The following is a 19,581-nucleotide window of genomic DNA, read 5'->3' as shown; positions in this document are numbered from 1 at the left end:
AGCCCAAGCCATTTGACCAGTAGTGGGAATGGTTAGAATAGGTAATTTACTTCACTGTTATCACGAAATCCAAATATTTTGGAAATCGGTCCCAGAAGTCCCGAGAAAAACTGGTTCTAATGTCAAACTTGAACAGTCAATTAATAAAGCCCAAGCCATTTGCCCAGTAGTGGAAATTGTTAAAATAGGTTCCATAGTGCACTCTGAACGACGATTTTATAAGCAATATCTTGTTCTTTTGACCACACAAAAGGTACATCTTTTTTAATCAATTGTCTCAATGGTGCTGTTACTTCAGACACATTAGGTATAAATCTAGCCACATAATTTATCATTCCTAAAATAGTCCACATAAATACAAAGTCGTTTCCATGTGACGGGAAGGTCCACTACACTACATTGTATGATCTGAAATCGTTGAATTCTACTGGGTTAGATTACACTCATGAAATAATACCATACTCCGGAATTGATACAATGCAGAAGGATCATTTTTCTAATGAGGATCTCTATGATAGTGGAGATCTGGGATTCCTGTCTAGGATCAATAAATGGATTCCTAGTCTATCTACTGGCACTATTATATTAATTCTAGTAGCTTCATTTTTTTGTATTTGCTTTATTAAGAAATAATAACAATAGTCTTATATTCCTTTTCCACTTAAAGGACAATGCCAGGGTGTGGGCTCAAAGTTTGCCCAGCAGTGGGAGTAGTTTCAGCTGGTTCCATAGTGCACTCTGAACACGAAATCCAAATATTTTTGAAATCGGTCCCAGAGGTCCCGAGAAAAACCGGTTCAAATGGTCTCCATAGATAGTCACTTAACAAAGCCTGAGCCATTTGCCCAGTAGTGAAAGTGGTGGAAATTCGTTCTTTACTGCACTGTTAACACGAAATCCAAATATTTTTGAAATCGGTCCCAGAGGTCCCGAGAAAAACCGGTTCAAATGTTAAACTTGATCAGTCACTTTATAAAGTCCAAGCCATTTGCCCAGTAGTGGGAATGGTTAGAATAGGTTCTTTACTTCACTCTTAAGACGGAATCCAAATATTTTTGAAATCGGTCCCAGAGGTCCCGAGAAAAACCGGTTCAAATGTTAAACTTGAAGTCACTTTATAAAGCCCAAGCCATTTGCCCAGTAGTGGGAATGGTTAGAATAGGTTCTTTACTTCACTCTTAAGACGGAATCCAAATATTTTTGAAATCGGTCCCAGAGGTCCCGAGAAAACCCGGTTCTAATGTCCAACTTGAACAGTCAGTTTATGAAGCCCAAGCCATTTGCCCAGTAGCGGAAATTGTTAAAATAGGTTCCATAGTGCACTCTGAACACGAAATCCAAATATTTTTGAAGTCGGTCCCAGAGGTCCCGAGAAAAACCGGTTCAAATGTTCTCCATAGATAGTCACTTAACAAAGCCTGAGCCATTTGCCCAGTAGTGAAAGTGGTCGAAATAGGTTCTTTGCTGCACTGTTAACACGAAATCCAAATATTTTGGAAATCGGTCCCAGAGGTCCCGAGAAAAACCGGTTCAAATGTTAAACTTGAACAGTCACTTTATAAAGCCCAAGCCATTTGCCCAGTAGTGGGAATGGTTAGAATAGGTTTTTTACTTCACTGTTATCACGAAATCCAAATATTTTGGAAATCGGTCCCAGAGGTCCCGAGAAAAACCGGTTCAAATGTTAAACTTGATCAGTCACTTTATAAAGTCCAAGCCATTTGCCCAGTAGTGGGAATGGTTAGAATAGGTTCTTTACTTCACTCTTAAGACGGAATCCAAATATTTTTGAAATCGGTCCCAGAGGTCCCGAGAAAAACCGGTTCAAATGTTAAACTTGAACAGTCACTTTATAAAGCCCAAGCCATTTGACCAGTAGTGGGAATGGTTAGAATAGGTAATTTACTTCACTGTTATCACGAAATCCAAATATTTTGGAAATCGGTCCCAGAAGTCCCGAGAAAAACTGGTTCTAATGTCAAACTTGAACAGTCAATTAATAAAGCCCAAGCCATTTGCCCAGTAGTGGAAATTGTTAAAATAGGTTCCATAGTGCACTCTGAACGACGATTTTATAAGCAATATCTTGTTCTTTTGACCACACAAAAGGTACATCTTTTTTAATCAATTGTCTCAATGGTGCTGTTACTTCAGACACATTAGGTATAAATCTAGCCACATAATTTATCATTCCTAAAATAGTCCACATAAATACAAAGTCGTTTCCATGTGACGGGAAGGTCCACTACACTACATTGTATGATCTGAAATCGTTGAATTCTACTGGGTTAGATTACACTCATGAAATAATACCATACTCCGGAATTGATACAATGCAGAAGGATCATTTTTCTAATGAGGATCCCTATGATAGTGGAGATCTGGGATTCCTGTCTAGGATCAATAAATGGATTCCTAGTCTATCTACTGGCACTATTATATTAATTCTAGTAGCTTCATTTTTTTGTATTTGCTTTATTAAGAAATAATAACAATAGTCTTATATTCCTTTTCCACTTAAAGGACAATGCCAGGGTGTGGGCTCAAAGTTTGCCCAGCAGTGGGAGTAGTTTCAGCTGGTTCCATAGTGCACTCTGAACACGAAATCCAAATATTTTTGAAATCGGTCCCAGAGGTCCCGAGAAAAACCGGTTCAAATGGTCTCCATAGATAGTCACTTAACAAAGCCTGAGCCATTTGCCCAGTAGTGAAAGTGGTGGAAATTCGTTCTTTACTGCACTGTTAACACGAAATCCAAATATTTTTGAAATCGGTCCCAGAGGTCCCGAGAAAAACCGGTTCAAATGTTAAACTTGATCAGTCACTTTATAAAGTCCAAGCCATTTGCCCAGTAGTGGGAATGGTTAGAATAGGTTCTTTACTTCACTCTTAAGACGGAATCCAAATATTTTTGAAATCGGTCCCAGAGGTCCCGAGAAAAACCGGTTCAAATGTTAAACTTGAAGTCACTTTATAAAGCCCAAGCCATTTGCCCAGTAGTGGGAATGGTTAGAATAGGTTCTTTACTTCACTCTTAAGACGGAATCCAAATATTTTTGAAATCGGTCCCAGAGGTCCCGAGAAAACCCGGTTCTAATGTCCAACTTGAACAGTCAGTTTATGAAGCCCAAGCCATTTGCCCAGTAGCGGAAATTGTTAAAATAGGTTCCATAGTGCACTCTGAACACGAAATCCAAATATTTTTGAAGTCGGTCCCAGAGGTCCCGAGAAAAACCGGTTCAAATGTTCTCCATAGATAGTCACTTAACAAAGCCTGAGCCATTTGCCCAGTAGTGAAAGTGGTCGAAATAGGTTCTTTGCTGCACTGTTAACACGAAATCCAAATATTTTGGAAATCGGTCCCAGAGGTCCCGAGAAAAACCGGTTCAAATGTTAAACTTGAACAGTCACTTTATAAAGCCCAAGCCATTTGCCCAGTAGTGGGAATGGTTAGAATAGGTTCTTTACTTCACTGTTATCACGAAATCCAAATATTTTGGAAATCGGTCCCAGAGGTCCCGAGAAAAACCGGTTCAAATGTTAAACTTGATCAGTCACTTTATAAAGTCCAAGCCATTTGCCCAGTAGTGGGAATGGTTAGAATAGGTTCTTTACTTCACTCTTAAGACGGAATCCAAATATTTTTGAAATCGGTCCCAGAGGTCCCGAGAAAAACCGGTTCAAATGTTAAACTTGAACAGTCACTTTATAAAGCCCAAGCCATTTGACCAGTAGTGGGAATGGTTAGAATAGGTAATTTACTTCACTGTTATCACGAAATCCAAATATTTTGGAAATCGGTCCCAGAAGTCCCGAGAAAAACTGGTTCTAATGTCAAACTTGAACAGTCAATTAATAAAGCCCAAGCCATTTGCCCAGTAGTGGAAATTGTTAAAATAGGTTCCATAGTGCACTCTGAACGACGATTTTATAAGCAATATCTTGTTCTTTTGACCACACAAAAGGTACATCTTTTTTAATCAATTGTCTCAATGGTGCTGTTACTTCAGACACATTAGGTATAAATCTAGCCACATAATTTATCATTCCTAAAATAGTCCACATAAATACAAAGTCGTTTCCATGTGACGGGAAGGTCCACTACACTACATTGTATGATCTGAAATCGTTGAATTCTACTGGGTTAGATTACACTCATGAAATAATACCATACTCCGGAATTGATACAATGCAGAAGGATCATTTTTCTAATGAGGATCCCTATGATAGTGGAGATCTGGGATTCCTGTCTAGGATCAATAAATGGATTCCTAGTCTATCTACTGGCACTATTATATTAATTCTAGTAGCTTCATTTTTTTGTATTTGCTTTATTAAGAAATAATAACAATAGTCTTATATTCCTTTTCCACTTAAAGGACAATGCCAGGGTGTGGGCTCAAAGTTTGCCCAGCAGTGGGAGTAGTTTCAGCTGGTTCCATAGTGCACTCTGAACACGAAATCCAAATATTTTTGAAATCGGTCCCAGAGGTCCCGAGAAAAACCGGTTCAAATGGTCTCCATAGATAGTCACTTAACAAAGCCTGAGCCATTTGCCCAGTAGTGAAAGTGGTGGAAATTCGTTCTTTACTGCACTGTTAACACGAAATCCAAATATTTTTGAAATCGGTCCCAGAGGTCCCGAGAAAAACCGGTTCAAATGTTAAACTTGATCAGTCACTTTATAAAGTCCAAGCCATTTGCCCAGTAGTGGGAATGGTTAGAATAGGTTCTTTACTTCACTCTTAAGACGGAATCCAAATATTTTTGAAATCGGTCCCAGAGGTCCCGAGAAAAACCGGTTCAAATGTTAAACTTGAAGTCACTTTATAAAGCCCAAGCCATTTGCCCAGTAGTGGGAATGGTTAGAATAGGTTCTTTACTTCACTCTTAAGACGGAATCCAAATATTTTTGAAATCGGTCCCAGAGGTCCCGAGAAAAACCGGTTCAAATGTTAAACTTGAAGTCACTTTATAAAGCCCAAGCCATTTGCCCAGTAGTGGGAATGGTTAGAATAGGTTCTTTACTTCACTCTTAAGACGGAATCCAAATATTTTTGAAATCGGTCCCAGAGGTCCCGAGAAAACCCGGTTCTAATGTCCAACTTGAACAGTCAGTTTATGAAGCCCAAGCCATTTGCCCAGTAGCGGAAATTGTTAAAATAGGTTCCATAGTGCACTCTGAACACGAAATCCAAATATTTTTGAAGTCGGTCCCAGAGGTCCCGAGAAAAACCGGTTCAAATGTTCTCCATAGATAGTCACTTAACAAAGCCTGAGCCATTTGCCCAGTAGTGAAAGTGGTCGAAATAGGTTCTTTGCTGCACTGTTAACACGAAATCCAAATATTTTGGAAATCGGTCCCAGAGGTCCCGAGAAAAACCGGTTCAAATGTTAAACTTGAACAGTCACTTTATAAAGCCCAAGCCATTTGCCCAGTAGTGGGAATGGTTAGAATAGGTTCTTTACTTCACTCTTAAGACGGAATCCAAATATTTTTGAAATCGGTCCCAGAGGTCCCGAGAAAACCCGGTTCTAATGTCCAACTTGAACAGTCAGTTTATGAAGCCCAAGCCATTTGCCCAGTAGCGGAAATTGTTAAAATAGGTTCCATAGTGCACTCTGAACACGAAATCCAAATATTTTTGAAGTCGGTCCCAGAGGTCCCGAGAAAAACCGGTTCAAATGTTCTCCATAGATAGTCACTTAACAAAGCCTGAGCCATTTGCCCAGTAGTGAAAGTGGTCGAAATAGGTTCTTTGCTGCACTGTTAACACGAAATCCAAATATTTTGGAAATCGGTCCCAGAGGTCCCGAGAAAAACCGGTTCAAATGTTAAACTTGAACAGTCACTTTATAAAGCCCAAGCCATTTGCCCAGTAGTGGGAATGGTTAGAATAGGTTCTTTACTTCACTGTTATCACGAAATCCAAATATTTTGGAAATCGGTCCCAGAGGTCCCGAGAAAAACCGGTTCAAATGTTAAACTTGATCAGTCACTTTATAAAGTCCAAGCCATTTGCCCAGTAGTGGGAATGGTTAGAATAGGTTCTTTACTTCACTCTTAAGACGGAATCCAAATATTTTTGAAATCGGTCCCAGAGGTCCCGAGAAAAACCGGTTCAAATGTTAAACTTGAACAGTCACTTTATAAAGCCCAAGCCATTTGACCAGTAGTGGGAATGGTTAGAATAGGTAATTTACTTCACTGTTATCACGAAATCCAAATATTTTGGAAATCGGTCCCAGAAGTCCCGAGAAAAACTGGTTCTAATGTCAAACTTGAACAGTCAATTAATAAAGCCCAAGCCATTTGCCCAGTAGTGGAAATTGTTAAAATAGGTTCCATAGTGCACTCTGAACGACGATTTTATAAGCAATATCTTGTTCTTTTGACCACACAAAAGGTACATCTTTTTTAATCAATTGTCTCAATGGTGCTGTTACTTCAGACACATTAGGTATAAATCTAGCCACATAATTTATCATTCCTAAAATAGTCCACATAAATACAAAGTCGTTTCCATGTGACGGGAAGGTCCACTACACTACATTGTATGATCTGAAATCGTTGAATTCTACTGGGTTAGATTACACTCATGAAATAATACCATACTCCGGAATTGATACAATGCAGAAGGATCATTTTTCTAATGAGGATCCCTATGATAGTGGAGATCTGGGATTCCTGTCTAGGATCAATAAATGGATTCCTAGTCTATCTACTGGCACTATTATATTAATTCTAGTAGCTTCATTTTTTTGTATTTGCTTTATTAAGAAATAATAACAATAGTCTTATATTCCTTTTCCACTTAAAGGACAATGCCAGGGTGTGGGCTCAAAGTTTGCCCAGCAGTGGGAGTAGTTTCAGCTGGTTCCATAGTGCACTCTGAACACGAAATCCAAATATTTTTGAAATCGGTCCCAGAGGTCCCGAGAAAAACCGGTTCAAATGGTCTCCATAGATAGTCACTTAACAAAGCCTGAGCCATTTGCCCAGTAGTGAAAGTGGTGGAAATTCGTTCTTTACTGCACTGTTAACACGAAATCCAAATATTTTTGAAATCGGTCCCAGAGGTCCCGAGAAAAACCGGTTCAAATGTTAAACTTGATCAGTCACTTTATAAAGTCCAAGCCATTTGCCCAGTAGTGGGAATGGTTAGAATAGGTTCTTTACTTCACTCTTAAGACGGAATCCAAATATTTTTGAAATCGGTCCCAGAGGTCCCGAGAAAAACCGGTTCAAATGTTAAACTTGAAGTCACTTTATAAAGCCCAAGCCATTTGCCCAGTAGTGGGAATGGTTAGAATGGGTTCTTTACTTCACTCTTAAGACGGAATCCAAATATTTTTGAAATCGGTCCCAGAGGTCCCGAGAAAACCCGGTTCTAATGTCCAACTTGAACAGTCAGTTTATGAAGCCCAAGCCATTTGCCCAGTAGCGGAAATTGTTAAAATAGGTTCCATAATGCACTCTGAACACGAAATCCAAATATTTTTGAAGTCGGTCCCAGAGGTCCCGAGAAAAACCGGTTCAAATGTTCTCCATAGATAGTCACTTAACAAAGCCTGAGCCATTTGCCCAGTAGTGAAAGTGGTCGAAATAGGTTCTTTGCTGCACTGTTAACACGAAATCCAAATATTTTGGAAATCGGTCCCAGAGGTCCCGAGAAAAACCGGTTCAAATGTTAAACTTGAACAGTCACTTTATAAAGCCCAAGCCATTTGCCCAGTAGTGGGAATGGTTAGAATAGGTTCTTTACTTCACTGTTATCACGAAATCCAAATATTTTGGAAATCGGTCCCAGAGGTCCCGAGAAAAACCGGTTCAAATGTTAAACTTGATCAGTCACTTTATAAAGTCCAAGCCATTTGCCCAGTAGTGGGAATGGTTAGAATAGGTTCTTTACTTCACTCTTAAGACGGAATCCAAATATTTTTGAAATCGGTCCCAGAGGTCCCGAGAAAAACCGGTTCAAATGTTAAACTTGAACAGTCACTTTATAAAGCCCAAGCCATTTGACCAGTAGTGGGAATGGTTAGAATAGGTAATTTACTTCACTGTTATCACGAAATCCAAATATTTTGGAAATCGGTCCCAGAAGTCCCGAGAAAAACTGGTTCTAATGTCAAACTTGAACAGTCAATTAATAAAGCCCAAGCCATTTGCCCAGTAGTGGAAATTGTTAAAATAGGTTCCATAGTGCACTCTGAACGACGATTTTATAAGCAATATCTTGTTCTTTTGACCACACAAAAGGTACATCTTTTTTAATCAATTGTCTCAATGGTGCTGTTACTTCAGACACATTAGGTATAAATCTAGCCACATAATTTATCATTCCTAAAATAGTCCACATAAATACAAAGTCGTTTCCATGTGACGGGAAGGTCCACTACACTACATTGTATGATCTGAAATCGTTGAATTCTACTGGGTTAGATTACACTCATGAAATAATACCATACTCCGGAATTGATACAATGCAGAAGGATCATTTTTCTAATGAGGATCCCTATGATAGTGGAGATCTGGGATTCCTGTCTAGGATCAATAAATGGATTCCTAGTCTATCTACTGGCACTATTATATTAATTCTAGTAGCTTCATTTTTTTGTATTTGCTTTATTAAGAAATAATAACAATAGTCTTATATTCCTTTTCCACTTAAAGGACAATGCCAGGGTGTGGGCTCAAAGTTTGCCCAGCAGTGGGAGTAGTTTCAGCTGGTTCCATAGTGCACTCTGAACACGAAATCCAAATATTTTTGAAATCGGTCCCAGAGGTCCCGAGAAAAACCGGTTCAAATGGTCTCCATAGATAGTCACTTAACAAAGCCTGAGCCATTTGCCCAGTAGTGAAAGTGGTGGAAATTCGTTCTTTACTGCACTGTTAACACGAAATCCAAATATTTTTGAAATCGGTCCCAGAGGTCCCGAGAAAAACCGGTTCAAATGTTAAACTTGATCAGTCACTTTATAAAGTCCAAGCCATTTGCCCAGTAGTGGGAATGGTTAGAATAGGTTCTTTACTTCACTCTTAAGACGGAATCCAAATATTTTTGAAATCGGTCCCAGAGGTCCCGAGAAAAACCGGTTCAAATGTTAAACTTGAAGTCACTTTATAAAGCCCAAGCCATTTGCCCAGTAGTGGGAATGGTTAGAATAGGTTCTTTACTTCACTCTTAAGACGGAATCCAAATATTTTTGAAATCGGTCCCAGAGGTCCCGAGAAAACCCGGTTCTAATGTCCAACTTGAACAGTCAGTTTATGAAGCCCAAGCCATTTGCCCAGTAGCGGAAATTGTTAAAATAGGTTCCATAGTGCACTCTGAACACGAAATCCAAATATTTTTGAAGTCGGTCCCAGAGGTCCCGAGAAAAACCGGTTCAAATGTTCTCCATAGATAGTCACTTAACAAAGCCTGAGCCATTTGCCCAGTAGTGAAAGTGGTCGAAATAGGTTCTTTGCTGCACTGTTAACACGAAATCCAAATATTTTGGAAATCGGTCCCAGAGGTCCCGAGAAAAACCGGTTCAAATGTTAAACTTGAACAGTCACTTTATAAAGCCCAAGCCATTTGCCCAGTAGTGGGAATGGTTAGAATAGGTTCTTTACTTCACTGTTATCACGAAATCCAAATATTTTGGAAATCGGTCCCAGAGGTCCCGAGAAAAACCGGTTCAAATGTTAAACTTGATCAGTCACTTTATAAAGTCCAAGCCATTTGCCCAGTAGTGGGAATGGTTAGAATAGGTTCTTTACTTCACTCTTAAGACGGAATCCAAATATTTTTGAAATCGGTCCCAGAGGTCCCGAGAAAAACCGGTTCAAATGTTAAACTTGAACAGTCACTTTATAAAGCCCAAGCCATTTGACCAGTAGTGGGAATGGTTAGAATAGGTAATTTACTTCACTGTTATCACGAAATCCAAATATTTTGGAAATCGGTCCCAGAAGTCCCGAGAAAAACTGGTTCTAATGTCAAACTTGAACAGTCAATTAATAAAGCCCAAGCCATTTGCCCAGTAGTGGAAATTGTTAAAATAGGTTCCATAGTGCACTCTGAACACGAAATCCAAATATTTTTGAAATCGGTCCCAGAGGTCCCGAGAAAAACCGGTTCAAATGTTCTCCATAGATAGTCACTTAACAAAGCCTGAGCCATTTGCCCAGTAGTGAAAGTGGTCGAAATAGGTTCTTTGCTGCACTGTTAACACGAAATCCAAATATTTTGGAAATCGGTCCCAGAGGTCCCGAGAAAAACCGGTTCAAATGTTAAACTTGAACAGTCACTTTATAAAGCCAAAGCCATTTGCCCAGTAGTGGGAATGGTTAGAATAGGTTCTTTACTTCACTGTTGTCACGAAATCCAAATATTTTGGAAATCGGTCCCAGAGGTCCCGAGAAAAACCGGTTCAAATGTTAAACTTGAACAGTTACTTTATAAAGCCCAAGCCATTTGCCCAGTAGTGGGAATGGTTAGAATAGGTTCTTTACTTCACTCTTAAGACGGAATCCAAATATTTTTGAAATCGGTCCCAGAGGTCCCGAGAAAACTCGGTTCTAATGTCCAACTCGAACAGTCAGTTTATGAAGCCCAAGCCATTTGCCCAGTAGTGGGAATGATTAAAATAGGTTTTTTACTTCACTCTTAAGACGGAATGCAAATATTTTTGAAATCGGTCCCAGAGGTCCCGAGAAAAACCAGTTCTAATGTTAGCCAGCCATTGTTAGCAAGCCATTTTAAGCAGCCACAAACCTAACAACCTCTTTTCTTGATAGATAGAGATATATATATCAGATAGATAGTGGTTTCACTGTTAACAGGATAAAAAAAAAAACAGAAATAGACGTTTAAAGGTAATTGTTGTTTCTCTTGCTTTTCAGTCTCTATCTACCACAATCAGTCCTAAGTTCGAGTAGCGTCATGCAATTAATATCCTTAATGGCAATGGAAAAATCTTATCAAGACGAATAAAATAAGCTCAAACACGAGGTAGTAAATAGATACCGTTGAGGAGTTCCCTCGTCTCACTGTCGTCTCCATCGTCAGGTCAGGTCTTAACCTCCACAGTTTTGTGGTGTCGGAGACATATACCCGATTGACAAGTTTTTATTCGATATGTGCTTACAATTTCCGAGAGTTCCATAATGTTTTAAGGTTTCTATCACCAGACCCTGGACCCTGGAACTATTTGGAAAGTAAATCCTTTTAAACAATAAAATGATTGTTTAAATCGGTTGGTAAACGACGGAGTTATGCACGTACTTACGTAAAAAGAATACAAACGAACTGAGAAACTCCTCCATTTTTTGAAGTCGGTAAAAAAAAATCTCGTTCAATACCTCGTATTTGTCGATTAATATTATAATGCATTTCAATTAAGGTAATAAAAGTGGAATAGTTAAGAGTTCGTAAGCATATTTTTCGTAGTATTGAATAAGAGTCAAACCAGTTTTTCTCAGCACTCCTGGGATAGATTTCGAAATATTTCAGTCTGGGACCTATTATAAGCCTATGGAACATAATACACTATGCAGTTACTGTGGGCAACTCTTGAGCCCAACTTCCATACAAAGAATAGCATTGTCCTTAGTAATGTAGTCTAATATTTTATTTTAGTTATATATCATATATTGTTATATTGTAATCTAATATAAAATAATCACATTGTGTAATCTATTTTAGGTTTTAGAATACTGTAGGTTATCTTAGACTGTAAGCTTAAGATTAGGGTTTGAACATCATGACATATGTGTTGCTGAAAGGGCTGTGCAGGAATGTCTAAACAAGTGACCATTGACAACCTCAGGACGAATCTATTACAATCACTCACCGAAATGACATTACATTGTGCACCTGAGTCTAACTTAAATTTTAAATGTCTATTAAAATCTGTGAAATATACATATTCATACCAGTTTTTATCTGCATTAATATTACTAATGTTTACTACATACGTGCCATATGATTCCTCGCTGTCACTTGGATGCATTTCTTGAACTGCCTTTATGTTTCTTGTATTTTGTGCCATGCACTTCCTTGCAAAATGATTCAGCTTACCACATTTCATACATTTCTTTCCGTATGCCGGGCATCTTCTGATACTGTGATGGAATCCACATCTTTTGCAGTCAATCATCTTCTCTGTTTTTAATTCTTGTTGCTGCTTATTCTTTTCTTGAAATCTATGTTCAGTACTTCTTGTAAATTCTTTATCTGATTTGTCCTTCCTTGTATTTTTCTTCCATCTTGTTTCTTTCTCGGACACTGATCCGCTTCCATTCTTCTTTTTAACGCTGTTGACTGTGCTCGTTCCAGGTTCATTGTCTATCTTCTTAATTTGCTCCTCCGCAAGTTCTGCAGCTTTACATATCTTAATGGCTTTAGTTAGTGTTAAATCACTTTCTCGCAGCAGGCGATCTTTTAGTCTCTTGTCAGCGATCCCTGTTACTATTTTGTCTCGCAGCATTCTATCTAATAGGTTTCCGAACTCGCATTCTGTGCTGAGTTTTTTTATTTCTGTATAAAAACTATCAAAAGTTTCACCTTCTCGTTGATTTCTAGTAAAAAATAGATGTGAATTGACGCTTTCATTTTTTTTCGGTATAAAGTATTCGTTAAATTTCTGAATAACTTTCTCGTAGTTAAAGTTTTGATCCTTTTCAAAGTCAAATGTAGCATGTATTTCTTGGGCCTCTTCTCCCATGCAGTGAAGCAACAATGCCGTCTGAATTTCAGTCGTTTCGGTTTGTGCGCCTGACGCTAATCTGTATATCTCAAACCTCGTCATGAATTTTTTGTATTCTTCCATACTTAGATTTTTTAAGCCAGTTGGGGGTTTTAATCCTACAATACCTGTTCGTTTAGGTTCGGCCATCTTCAATCACAGCGTGGTTTATCGTTTTCTTGCGGCAAAATGTGCTTTCCAATTTCCAATCGCTATCATATAAATTACGCGTTGACTTCAATCCTTGTTGGTTTATTTGTCTCGCAGCGCCATGTTATGATGTTATAATCAAACATCATTTAGATAATTTTAGATTATTTATTAGGAGCACAAACATGATTACAATCAGTCAGATCAAGAATCAGCCATAGACTCGTTTTTAGTAGTGTAGTTCCTTACTGCTAGTGTTGTCACCAACTAACTAAACTATCATAGATTATAATATTAAACTTACTAATACACATAGATATAATATTACTAAACAAGATTGCGCACGCTCAAAATATATATTTACGAAAATGAACTCTATTCTAACGCAATAAGGTACTAAATTGGTTGCATAATACACAGAGGCAAATCCGAGCCGAGAGGGATAGTTCGAACGGAGGCTGTTTGTCTCTTTCTAACACCTTGCCAGCATAAAAAAATGTTGTGATCAAAAGTTTTGTCTTCCCAAAAACAATTGAATCACTTATATTTTTATCTTATTTTAACAATTGTAAGTCAACAAATTAATAACAATCGCATTAATTTATTCGTATTTATTATTAAAACATAAACAACATAAATTTTTATTTTGCTTTTTTTTATTTTCTAGCGGTAACCCTGAACATTCTTGGCGCGTAATCAGCATTTAAAATTTTGTTTATTTTTTTTTTGTATTAAATCAATTTAAACTATTAAAATGGTGAAAAAGTGTTGCGTTTCTACTTGCAAAAGTGAATCCTATGGTGGTTGCAATATATCGTTCCACAGGTTAGCTAATAATAACATTTTCGTAAACCAAACAACTAGGGTGCCCATGAATTCTTGTAACGAGTCAAAATATGGGTGATGGATTTTAAAACTGTTGTACTATTGTTATAGCTTCCCAAAAAAAGAAGAAAGGCGACATAAATGGCTCAGCAGTCTATATATGAAGTAGAAATACAAAAAAAACAGTCTTCACTTCGAATCTTCCTGCTTTTATACTGCTAATTTCCGCTAATTATTAAAAGCCTTTATTAGTATCTTAAGGTCACAAACTGCGTAAGTTAAAACTTCAATACTAATCTGTGTTTAATAATCTTAGCAAATTCGGATTTGTCTCACATAGCTTAATCTCATAGTCACCCTATTAGAAAGGGACAGACAGCCTCCGTACTAACTGTTTCACTCGGCTCGTTTTTTGGGTTTATATGCGCAGTCCTGTTTACTAATATTATGTCTATGCTAATACAACACACGGGACATAAGGTCAACTTTGGAGATCAAAATGATTAGCTTCATTTGACAAGGAACCCGAATGCCTCGTTAGTTCTAGTAACTGTTCTCGCCTACCATACATTACTTGACCTACAAGAAAGCGCCTACCCTACCTTTTTTATGGCATCTCCGCTAACTTATTTTCTCCCTGGTCAATACTTACACGAGTTGCTAAGCGAGTTGCGACATTAAATAACTACAGTAACAATCAAAAACTGTATGTTTGGTTACTAACGAGGTAACCAGTCAACCGTACGCTATGATAACAGTAGACCAATTGGCTAAATCTGCGCGTGAGTCAATAACTCGTAACACTGAGAATATGTACACCTGCTGAAATCATTAGTGATTCTTGGATTACTCATTGTGTAGTGATTTGTATGAAACATCTTGTTTAGAGGGAATGGTATTTATTGAATGTCGCGTAGTTGCTTTTTTCCTCATTCTCCGATACGCACTAGCGGGTTAGGGTTCGGTACTCAAAAGGTAAGTCTTACCTAGGGATATTGCGATGCCCGGGTAACTGGGTTGAAGAGGTCAGATAGGCAGTCTCTACATGTAAAACAGCACCCTATTGCTAAAAATTCACTGTCCGTTTGTCTGTCTCCGGCTGTATCCGCTGAACCTCATAGTTCGTGACAGCTGTAGTTCTTAGAGGATTGCCGTACATACCTACAACAAAGGTGTTTTTCTGTTCGGAACCCTTCGCGCGTGTCCGGCTTGCTTTGCCGTTTTTTTATTTGTTCCTGAAACTTCTGAAATGATTTGAAAAAATCTTTGCCTGTTGGGAAACGACACAATCTGTATACGGAAAATAGTTACAACGGGACGCAAGAAACTTCGGAAAACAGATAGTAGGTATTTAATATCAACAACTGCGACTTATCTCTTATAATATAATGAAGGCCAACTATTCTAGTTTTTCTTTGATACGAAATAAACAAGCATACCTACTTATTTAAAACTATATTCCAGTAATTTGAGTTCTATAACATTTTCCTGTGTAAAACATCAATAGTAAAGTTTAGTGATGTGACTTGCATTCCGGGAATACTGAAGAGTTGATGGTAGTAACATGTAAAATGTAAATTCAATGAATTTTGTTATGGGCTTGAGTTTTATGGAGGTGGCCATGTTTTGAATTTTATTTTGAACGGTTATAATGCTTTGATGTGTTATAACATTTGTTTATGATTTCATAAAGATTTCCTTTCTTTTTACAGTGACGTTCATCTTTACCCTTGGCCCTTGTCTCCCTGATCAGCAAAGAAAACTTTCACTTTTTCTATTGCAGGCCACTAGGAAAATTTCTAAAGTTCAGTCTGTTTTGTAGTTAACGGCATTATTAAATTACCCTGGCTTTGATTCAATAAATCCTACAAAATGCAGTCAATTCGCAAAATCTAGGGACGTCCAGATGGTTTGAAAACTATCAACTATTCCACGAAACGCATGTCTTATGCCAACAATTTTAATTGAAGAAAATCTCGAGAAATCCGAACTCATGGTGCTCCTACAGTTCCCGGGACCAGATGTTGCATAGTGCTGTCACTTATGTAACCTCGACACCGGGATTTATGAATAACGGGATCGATTGCTCCAGTTTTGACGTTATAAATGAGTTTGATTTTGTTATTGTTTAGTTTCTCCGAGATTTTTCATATTCTCGGGATTGTGTGTGAATCATTTTTTGAAATGTTGTGAGTAATATTCTTCAGAAATAACTGCATGCCACGCGAGGATAGTCTGCTTACACAAGTTTATAGAGAAATAGCCGCTTACCCGCGTCCCGTGGGAGCAACTGAGCACACCCTGTTAAAATACAGCTTATGTTTCTCAGAAAGAGTATAAGCTTTCTAACAGTGAAAGAATCTTTCAAATCAATTTAGTTTCCGAGCCTTTATAAAAAAATAAAAATCCTCTCTATATTACTATAGAATAATCGAACGCCCTTTGAAGATGTGGGAATCTTATGGGTGAAATATAAAGTATTTGTATGATATATGTGAACCGTGACGAACACAGTAGGTATACTAGTAATCAATTACTGTCTCCACCCACAGTTTTTAGGTAATCTATAGTCTGTTTTTTAATCTCGTAGACTAAATTGACACTTGCAAAATGTCAAACTTTCTAATAATTTTGCTAGCTCTGTGGTGCAGTGTTGTACTTACGATACCGGTTCGTTGAATCGTAACTTTTTACAATAAGTCATCCTGAAATAATGGGCTTATCCTTGATGATTACGCATGGCTTTGCGTGGTCAGATATCCCTGGCAGTTTGTAGCACGTCGTACAGCCATGTGTACGTACGTGAATTTTAAATATAAAACTTTGAATGAATATTAAATTCGTCTATTATAGATAAAAAGTTACGATTCAACGAACCGGTATCGTAAGTACAACACTGCACCACAGAGCTAGCAAAATTATTAGAAAGTTTGACATTTTGCAAGTGTCAATTTAGTCTACGAGATTAAAAAACAGACTATACTGGTTTCTTTTAATAGAGTGTGACTCGCAACTATCTTTAACATGACATTTCAATGTCAAGCCGTTGATTAAAAGTTTTGCTTGCTTTACATTAATTATGACGCTGACATATTTACTAATTCTGACATGTTTTCGTAGCAGAAGAAAAAATAGGTCATTCCAACACGTCGGTTTTAACTTCAGTAATTAACGGGGAAATAAATAAAAATACACGACAGTATTCATAAAGTGATGAAGAGTCTGTCATCGGTTTACAAATGGCCTTAAAATCAAAATTAAACGGGACTTTCTTGTGAAATATTCACACATCAACGCGATCTCATTCCCGTTTTCCGGGATGTTTGCTCATCACTAGAGGTCAGTGTCTCATTAGTTATATTTAATGGTACGAACGCCCTTAACTGAGATATTTATTTATTTTTAATATTTGATCGAGTTTCTTGCTGAACGAATTATGTCTGTAGTGTTTACTACATTTTGCTAATAGTAGTAAATGTCTATTTATGTGTTATACGCATAAATTGAGCTCCTCAATTAACGTGTCTATAAATTAGGTTAGTATAGCGTATACACATCTACCTAGTAAATACCCCCTTTAAATAGGTATCTTGTCTAAGGTTACCGCAGCCCTGGTACAAGGAACATGATGGGTTTTATGCAGTAAGAGTCTGACACTCCCTCACGCTGCTAACCTACAGGGGTCATTTGATGATTTTCCATAAAAAAGGTTAACTCTGTACTACGTTTTTCAAATGGTTTCACCCCTACTCTACATAAAAATACGTCACGACGAGACATCCTTATATATTTCATTCATGCGAGTAGGAGTAGCCCATAACACTAATGTTATTAAAGTAGAAGTTTGTCAGTATGTTTGTTACTTTTCACGCACAAATTCCTGAAGTAATTTTAATTAAACCTGACGTGAAGAATATAATGTATAACAGTACCTAGTAGGTATTGCAGATTTATCAAACAATACAATTTCACAAATCTCGTAAACCATTGAAGATTTATCTGGTTTTTGGTTCACGACAGCTCTGCAGTCTCAATTCAGAAGAGATTGCAATAAAAACATTTTTACTCAGTCATTAACACAATGTTTACTAAAATAAACGTTCATTCAAGAAATATGCTGTTGTATTGTTTCTTTGAGTCATTTGCGAATTATTTCAGAATTAAGGGAACGCGTTTCCGAAGTGATTCAGAGGTGGTTTGTGTGTAAAGGTATAAGCGGTAGCGGGTTAAATATTATAGATTTTTTTTTGTTTTGGGTGTAGAAAAAAGTGGATTTTTATGAGACAGTATTTCTTTTGAATTTCGGAATAATGTAGAAGAATAAGCGGTTATTATCTAAACACCAAAATCTCTCTCATTAGGTAGGTATCTAAGTATTTTCGTCGTGGAAGTAGCAGATTTAAAAAAATGGATATTACAGAATTACAGCATTTGCGATTGTATTGTTCAGATATTTTGTAATATTGGCTGTGTTCATAGAATTTTGCTACTATGTTAGCCAATACATGCCACTCATATATAGCTATATATATTGATCCTGGCCGATTTCGGCCACAGCGACTTGGATCTGCGCTTAATTTTGAGAGCTTCGCTGGTGTGCTCTCCAGTGACTGACAAAGCCAATTTTTGCAGTGAATGTCCGTCCACATTCACTGCAAGTCAGCACTCCTCCGATATAGGTGTATTGGATGGCCGCGGGTGGTCGGGCCTTCAGCTCATCTCGCTTAGCGTCGAGCTGTTCTCTCCGCCGGCTCTCAAACTCGCACACCTTGTCCTTAATAGTCCGCCTCCATTTGGTCCTATCTGCCACCATAGCCTCCCAGTGTGACGGATCTAAGTCACATCTCTTCATGTGGCGTTTCAGCACATCTTTGTACCGCAGACGTTGACCACCCTGCTTACGCTTGCCAGTCTCCAGTTCTGAGTAGAAGACGCGCTTTGCTACTCTGGCATCTGACATCCGGGAGACATGACCAGCCCAGCGCAGCTGTACGCATTAGATAGGCCTCAATACTGCTGACATTAGCGCGTCTAAGTACTTCCGTGTTACGAACACGGTCCGACCACTGGGTGCACATAATGTCACGTAGGCATTTTAGATGGAATCTATCTAATGTCCGAATATGCTCGCGGTATAGACACCAAGTCTCAGAGGCATATAGGAGATTTGGCAGAACTATTGCCATGTACAGTCAACGTCAAGTCAGTGGTAACAGTTTTATAGGAAAATCGTCCTTATTACTATTGAGTTAAGGTGCATGACAGTTACCACTGATGTGCGGTCTACTGTACACAGCTACTTTTGTAGAGAGCTTTATGTCATGTGAGCGGAACACCTTGGCACGAAGTCTACCAAAAGCTGCAGCAGCTGCTCCTATTCGGCTGTTGACTTCGTTATCAAGGAGACACCTGGATGTTATGGTGCTGCCAAGATATTTGAATTGGTTTACTTGCTTAAGCGAGACATCTCCGAGTCTAATGTCAACTGGGGCACTGTTCACAGTATCAAGTGCCATGACTTCGGTTTTCTTGACATTTATCTTCAGGCCAAATCTGCTGCATGCCTGCAGTAGTGTCGATATAAGCCTCTGCAGCCCATCTGGGGAATCCGCCACAAAACATAAGTCTATATCTGCATACATCATCTCAGTGATAGTCGCGTGAGACACTCTTGTGCGAGCCTTGAGTCTATTTAGGTTGAAGACACCACCGCCATCGGTACGAAAACAAATACGGATACCTTCGGACAGAGTCTGCAAGGCTTCCCGAACGACAACTGCAAACCCAACAAACAAACTACTCTTATAAAATTATATGTTTAAGGTCTAATTTCTTATAGTTGCTTTAAAATCGCTTTCATTATGTCAA

The 19,581-nt window shown here is 38.2% G+C and overlaps 1 protein-coding gene across 4 annotated transcripts in view; it reads right to left on the bottom strand.

Moving 5' to 3' along the window:
- LOC124642773 (muscle calcium channel subunit alpha-1) overlaps nucleotides 1-12,093 on the bottom strand; it is a 64,336-nt gene extending 52,243 nt beyond the window's left edge. For all 4 annotated transcript variants that reach the window (XR_006985817.1, XM_047181410.1, XM_047181411.1 and 1 more), the window contains exon 1: nucleotides 11,969-12,093. The gene's annotated coding sequence lies outside the window, so the exon portion shown is untranslated. The remainder of the gene's footprint in view (nucleotides 1-11,968) is intronic.
- Between the last annotated feature and the right edge of the window lie 7,488 nt (nucleotides 12,094-19,581).

This window comes from Helicoverpa zea, chromosome 25 (genome assembly GCF_022581195.2).
Source record: "Helicoverpa zea isolate HzStark_Cry1AcR chromosome 25, ilHelZeax1.1, whole genome shotgun sequence".
NCBI lineage: Eukaryota > Metazoa > Arthropoda > Insecta > Lepidoptera > Noctuidae > Helicoverpa > Helicoverpa zea.
This window is presented reverse-complemented; position numbering and strand designations above follow the sequence as displayed.